The sequence below is a fragment of the Pteronotus mesoamericanus genome, unplaced genomic scaffold (assembly GCF_021234165.1).
Source record: "Pteronotus mesoamericanus isolate MK-2021 breed Mesoamerican mustached bat unplaced genomic scaffold, CSHL_Meso_final contig_182, whole genome shotgun sequence".
In the NCBI taxonomy this organism is placed as follows: Eukaryota; Metazoa; Chordata; class Mammalia; order Chiroptera; family Mormoopidae; genus Pteronotus; species Pteronotus mesoamericanus.
This window is the reverse complement of record NW_026555078.1, coordinates 19,101,262-19,108,522: the sequence shown is the minus strand read 5'-3', so window position 1 is coordinate 19,108,522 and position 7,261 is coordinate 19,101,262. Positions and strand designations below refer to the sequence as shown.

At 41.1% G+C, this 7,261-nt stretch overlaps 1 pseudogene; it reads left to right on the top strand.

Annotated features, from left to right (window-relative positions):
* The first annotated feature begins 548 nt into the window (after positions 1–548).
* The window catches only part of LOC129066082 (CBY1-interacting BAR domain-containing protein 1-like), a 13,989-nt pseudogene continuing 7,276 nt past the window's right edge, over positions 549–7,261 (top strand).

Genomic DNA, 7,261 nt, shown 5'->3' with positions numbered 1-7,261 from the left:
CCTTTCCTTAAATACAATTCAACTTGCCTGATTCAAGAGACTTGAATGAAGGGATTATTAACAAAGTTGTAATGGGTAAAGGAAACAAGACCGGGCACCAAGGCGCTAGCAACAGTGGGAAGAAACAAGGAGAGGAAATGGAATTTCTGGAGCCTGATGAGAGCTGGACCCGGATGAGCGGCTACTGCTAGAAAATACACCCCAAAGCCAGCAGGGATTTCTCTCTCCTCCCACCCACCTATCTCCTACTGTTTGAAATGGGTCAGAGGGCAGGCAGCAGAAAAGCCAATGTTATGCATTTTGTAGATATGCACAGAGCAGGGCAAAGGAGGATGTGGGGGAGGGGGTTGAGCATGAAGACACTAATCAACACATCATCAACCCGCAGTAGCACCCAGTCACTTTTTATCACATTATCCTGTTTTATTTTTGCACTGCGCTTATCATTACCCAACATTTCATTTTTATTTCTTTGTTCCCCCTTGCTCACCCTTAAAATGCAAGCTCCTTGAAAGCAAAGATTTTGTTTGTCCAAAACTATATCCCACATGGAGTGCTGCAGCCCTGGAGGAGTGAGGAAGGCATCCTCTCTGCTGGGAATGGAGAGTGTGGCCCCGCAGAGGTTCTCAGAGCCCGCGCGAGGTTGGGAAGGCATCGCCAGTGGGGAAGGGGTGGTGGCAGAGACTGCTGCACGTATGGCTATATGCAGAGGACCTGCTCAAACAAGTAAACAAATTAAAGATAATGGGAATTTCTTTATTGGGGAAAGGAAATACAAATATTGAAAGGTAGAAAACTTGAATGAGTCCTGTGTTGATGGATTAGAATTGGAGGTATTGGTGTGCACTCCTGGTTTTCAAGATATTTAGATAGATAAATAGAGAGATAGATGATAGAACCAAGGTAGATAATAGGACAAAAGCCACTATCTCTGGCCCTCTCTCTCAGAGCTGGCTGGACCCCATGAAGCATGACCGACCCTAATTGTTTCATAAGCCTTTATCCTCAGGAAGAGAAAATTACTGGAAGTGCCCTAAAGGCGCAGAGCCTCTGGGAACTTACAAAACAGGACAGACCAGACAAGATCAGAGGACCAGAGGACAGAGGACTGACAGAGGACTGACAGAGGACTGACCAACAGCCGGATCCTGCACCCAAAGATAACATCAAAACATGGTGCAGCCCAATTGAAACATCTGCTCTACGCCGCCCCTCACCCAACAAAAGCTCCCAGCCCTGATCCCTCAGTGCCGGTGCTGGGGCACATCTCTGAAACCCAGCTCTTTCCCTCCCTTGGGAAAGTAAAATAGAAGTAGTTTCAAAAGAAAAGAACTTTGTCCCTACTCCCCAGAACCAGAGCAGGTCCAGGTCATTTAGAATAAATTCATCTCAAAAACCAGAGAGGGGAATAACAGGACAAAAGCCCCTTTCTCAGGCCCTCTCTCCTAGAGCTGGCTGGACCTCACACAGCATGGCTGACCCTAATGATGTTATGAGACTTTATTTTCAGCACTAGAAAATTACTGGAAGTTCCCTGAAGTCTCAGAGGCTCCTGGAAGTTACGGAACAGGACAGACCAGACCACAAGGACCACCCGGACCCTGCACCCAAAGATAACATCGAAACACGTTGCAACCCAACTGAAACATCCTTCTCTACAACCACCCCATTACCCAACAAATACTCAAAGCCCTGACCCCTCAGGGCCGGAGCTGGTGCTGGTGCATTTCTCCACACCAGGCCCTTTCCCTCCCTTGGGAAAGTAAAAATTAAACCTCTATTCTCTGCACTTTCTTCTCTTTGTGAATTCTTTCACGGTCCACATCACCAACCACCCTAAAAATAGATGTTTAAGTAAAGAGAGTTGTAAAATGTGTATATGTGTTTGTATGTGTGAGTTGTGTATGAAAATGTGTGGGTGTATATTTCTAACTGTGAGCACTGCGTGGGCCCCAGAATAGGAATACTGTAATAGAAATGAGTATGCTTAGCACTCAGATCTTGGTGTCTAAATACCAATCTCCACTAAATGGGCAAAGACTCCTCAGAGAATTGATTCATCTGGGGACAGGGAAAGCACGAGATGTGCCTGGAACCTTTTTCCAGAAAGCAAGGAAAAGATCAAAGAATGATGAGGACACGTCAAAAGAACCTGGAAGACAATTTGAAGAGGATTCTACTAGTCAAACTTGGAGTATGTGAACATCAAAATAAATAAGAAAAAGGATGGAGTTAACTCACTGAATAACATAGGAAATCATGAGTCTATATATTAATTAATTAATTGAAGGTTTGATGAAGAATAGGATACTTATATAAACTCACAAACACTAACCGAATTACAAAAGAAAAAGAGTGACATTGAACTATGGTTATGTAAGATGAAAGCTATATGAAGTGTACAGGGACCTCTCTATTATTTTTGCAACTTCCATTGAGTCTATAATTACTCAAAATTTTAAAAGACTTTTAATTTAAAAAAAAAGTAACTTTACATTGGAGAAGCCTGGCTGACATCATCTTACTCAAGAATTGAAAGTTAACGTAATCCATTATGAAACAAATGAAAATCATGTGCCACCTAATAGGATGAAATGAGAATATAGCGTCAGTTCTATGAAGTTCCTGCTGCAGATGTAGCCTGAATCTAATTATGAGAAATTATCACACAAAATCAAACTGAGGGTCCAAATTGAGGGACATTTTACCAATTAACTGGCCTGTGATCTTCAAAATTGTTAAGGTCATGAAAATTAAAGAAAGACTGAGGAACTGTTCTAAGAGTGAAGGAGACTTAAGTGACACAACTAAATACAACATGTGATTCTGAACTGGATTCTTTTGCCATAAAAAATTTTTATTGGGACAATGGGTGATATTTGGGTGGGGCTAAGGGTTAAATGGTAGTGGTGTATGAATGTTAATTTCCTAATTTTGTTGGCTATATTGTGGATATGTAGAATGTTCTTATTTTCAGAAAATATAAATTAAAAATATTCCAGTATGAAAGTTCTCTGTACTACAGTTAGAATTTTCTATTAGTTTGTGATTGTTTTAAAAAGAATTTATATTATTAGTTTTCTTTTTAAAGATTTTATTTATTTACTTTTAGAGAGAGAGGAAGAAAGGGAGAAAGAGAGAGAAACAGCAATGCGAGAGAGCTACACAGTTGCCTCTTAAGTGCCCCCAACCAGGGACCCAGCCCACAACCCAGGCATGTGACCTGAACTGGGAATAGACCTGGCAACCCTTTGGTTTTCAGGCTGGCACTCCATCCACTCAGGTATACCAGCCAGGGCAAGAATTCTTATTATTTAAAGAATATACAACTAAATCCCCAGCACCTAGAATAGGCATGACATTCCAAGTGCTCAATAAATATTTGTTGAATGAATTAATGACTTATTAACTCATTCAATGGACACATGCTTAGAAATAAAGACATCCAAATATTAACAGTGGTTTTTATGGAGAGATAGATTTAACATAGGTAATTTCGGTACTTTTTTTACTGTGTGCTTTCCTGTTTCTTAAGCTTTCTGCATCAATTATGTATTAATTGTTCAAAAGGTGAGCTGTTAACTAGTTAAAAATATAATTTTAGAAGCACCACAAGTCTTATCCCTGAATTTGTGGGTTCCAACAACTGATGTTATCAGTTACTTGGACCAGATCTTTAAAAACTGCTTTAGTCTACCCAGTTACATAGAATACCAATACTATATAGCTTCACCACTACTGGCATATAGAACTTGCTGGTGTTTAAAATATTCTTGCTCATACCCAGGTTTCCCTCTCTTCTAGAATCACAGTCACTGGGTAGTGAATCATTCATCAGCAATAGCAAACATAGAATCATACAAACGGGTTTGGAGAGTTTTGTGAGACATATAATTCACTTTAGGGAACCAACTGGAGAACTATTCTGGATCCAGGTTTCCAGTGAATAAGACATTCATATCCCTTGGATACTACCAAAAACAGCGATAAGTTCGAATTAAAAGTATCTTTTTCCTTGGCTCTAGGTGAACTATTATCACATAATAGACATTAATTTGATTATGTTTGTTGTATTGATTATATTTTGGATTAGTGTCTCCATGATATAGGATTTGACAGGCATTCTAGTTTATAGCAACACATTTACAAAATCACCTCTTAAAATGGACAACTTTTGCAGTTGGTTGCTGTCCACAGTATGTGGATTTGTTTTAATTAACATTTAAATTTTATATTTTAATAGGTAATATAGTCACATAGTCAAAATTCAAAAGGTTCAATAAGGGATATGGTGAAAATCTCCCTCATCCCTGTCTCCTAGCTACCCAGGCCCCCTCCCTAAAAATAACCATTATTATCAGCTTTCTTTGTATCAGGAAGACATACGTGTGCATGCACATGCCTGCATGTACATGGGTGTGCACACGCACCTCACACATTTTCACCCTATATAATACTTTACATACTGTTCTTCATCGTTTTTTCACCAAGAATCTATCTTGGAGGTAATTTTATTTTTTAAAAGATTGATTTGGAGAGAGAGAGAAACATCAATTTGTTGTTTCACTTATTTCCGCGTTCATTGGTTGATTGCTGTTATGTGCTCTGACTGGGGATCCAACCTGCAACCTTGGCATATAGGGACGATGCTCCAGCCAACTGAGCAACCCAGCCAGGACTTTGGAGGTAATTTTACAATATATCAGTATATAAAAGCTTCCTCATTCTTTCCTTTTTTTTTTTAGCGCATGGTATTTCACTGAATGAATACACCATCAATTTTTAAACTAGTCTCCTACTAAGAAACATTAAGATGGCTTCCAAAGTTCTATTATCATACAATACTCCATATACCTAAGTCATTTTATGCATAAGAAAATACATTTTTAGGATGAGTTCCTAGCAGTGTAATTACTAGGTAAAAGGTATGTGCGTTTTTTATAAATATTAATATATTGCCAAATTGTCCCCCTCAGAGAGTATTCGAGAGCCTGAGTATTAACGAGATTCTGGAGTTTGCCTATCTGGTTATGAAAAATGATATTAGAATTTTAAACTACATTTTCCTTATTTGAGTCCGGCTGAGCATCCTTTCATGTTACTTCCTTTTCTGTGTAGTTGGTGTAGCCACTGCTTATGTTTCTATTCAGTTTATTTGTAAAGCACTTTATACACAGGAAAATTAGCCCTATTCCGTGATATGAGTTTTAGATATTTTATACCAAATTGGAGTATGTCTTTTGACTTTCCTTGTGATAAGTTTTTGCCTTGAGAACACAAACTCATACCAAACTGCCTGGGTTTGTATCCTGGCTCTGCCACGTACCAGCCTTGTGACTTACCCTCTCCATGACTCAGTTCATTAGTGAAGTGGTGACAGTAATAGTACCTACCTGATGGGGTTGTTGTAATGAAAAGAATGAATATATGCAAAAGACTTAGAAAATATGTGGCACATGACAAGGACTAGAAAAGCATTGTTTACATTTTTTACATGGTGCCATTTCAAAGAAAAATTTTTATTTGCCTTGGCTTCCAATTTTGGAAATGAAATTTAAAAAAATAATAATAATTACTTTAACTCTGGCTGGTAACATGCACCATTTAGATCCCAAGCCATCCTCATAAAAGAAGGCAGTGAGGTTACTTCCCACAACTTTATTGTTATCCTCATTTTACCTAGGAGGAAACAAGTTCAGAAATGCCAAATGATTTGCCTGAGGCCCAATTTCCTTTGTGCATTGATTTGCAAATAATCTTTAATCTTTTCTCTCAGTGTGCTCCGTTGCAGGTCCTCAAGGCCTATCTGGTGCCTACCGTATTGTACCTTCAATAGAGCCCCCTGGCTGGCTGTTTGCCACTCATTCACTCAGCAAGCCTCCAGCCAACTCAGCTTTTGACTTCCTCAGGTGACCCCAGCTCTTCAGAATCCAGTTTGACTCCTCCCACGGAGTTGGAGTTTCGCAGAAATGTCTCCCATCTATCCTTCCTTTCCATCCCAGCTGCCACCGCTCTGGTTCCGCTCTGACTACCCTTCACAGGGACTGTTGCTGCAATAAGCTCCTAATGAGTCTCTTAGCTCGCATCCACAATCTTTCCTCTTCTACAGTCCCATCTCCAGTACTGCCCAGGTGATTTCCCTGACTCTCAAACCTTCAGAGCCTGTTCCTGTCCCTGACATTTGACTTGACCCAACATACTTTGCTAGTTTTGCTTCCAAGACTCCCTCCCATCCAGCTAACAGGAATGCCTCACTATCCCTTGAACAGGCTTTCATTCCAGTCAGGTTGTTTTTTGTTCAGCTTAAAATTTCTCTCTATGCCTTCTCTTTCAGGTTGCTCAAGCTACATAAAGTTGTCCTTTATTCTGAACATACTCATGGCTCTCATTCTTCTTCCCACTCCACACCCTGCATTTATTTGTAAATTCCTTAAGAGTGGAAATCTTACCTTCTTTTGTTGTTGATTAAAATAATTTCACACACAGATACAGTCGATAAACCCCACAACCTAATTTCCAATGGGTGTAGCCACTCGGGTTAACAGGGCACATGGTGCACCGGGCCGGCTTGTGGCGAAAACCAACCCTGGCCTATTTGAACCCAGCTTTCTTCACAGAACTGTCACTTCTAGTCAAGTGCCCATCACAGGCTTCCATTTGCCTTTTAGAAGATCTGATGGCTGTCTGCAGATACCCGCAGAGAGAATATTCTGAAAATATTGGCTGTATGAAGAATCTTTGTGCTGGAAAGAACATCAAGATGTTAGGTCAACTTCCTTGTTTCAACATAAGAAATCAAGGCACAAAAAGGAAGAGACTCACCCTAGGTCACAGAGTAAGCAGGAAACAGAACTAGACCTAGAAACGAGGTCTCCTGACTGCAGTTCTAGGCGAGCTCCGCTGCACCGCGGAGCCACGCAGACCTAGCTAGGGTTAGCAGCCTCAGCTACCTAAGGTCACTGCGGAAAACACCACCTGTTCACCCATTCCTTTGTCTCTCTCATCTCAGAGCCTCCTTCGCCCCTCCTACAACACAATCTTTCCTCCTCCGTAAGTCTCAGTTTTGAAGATAGTAGCCCCGAGCGGCGAGAGAACTACAGGCTGATCAAACGGCTGCGAACAGAGAAGGTAGCCTACGTTGGCTAGGACACCCACAGCTCCGCAGGAGGCACCTTCGGAGCTTCCAGGTTTGGAACGCACACCCAGCCCACCCCGGCCCCGCCCCGGCCCGCCCCCTAGAGCCTATGGCCCCACCCACAAG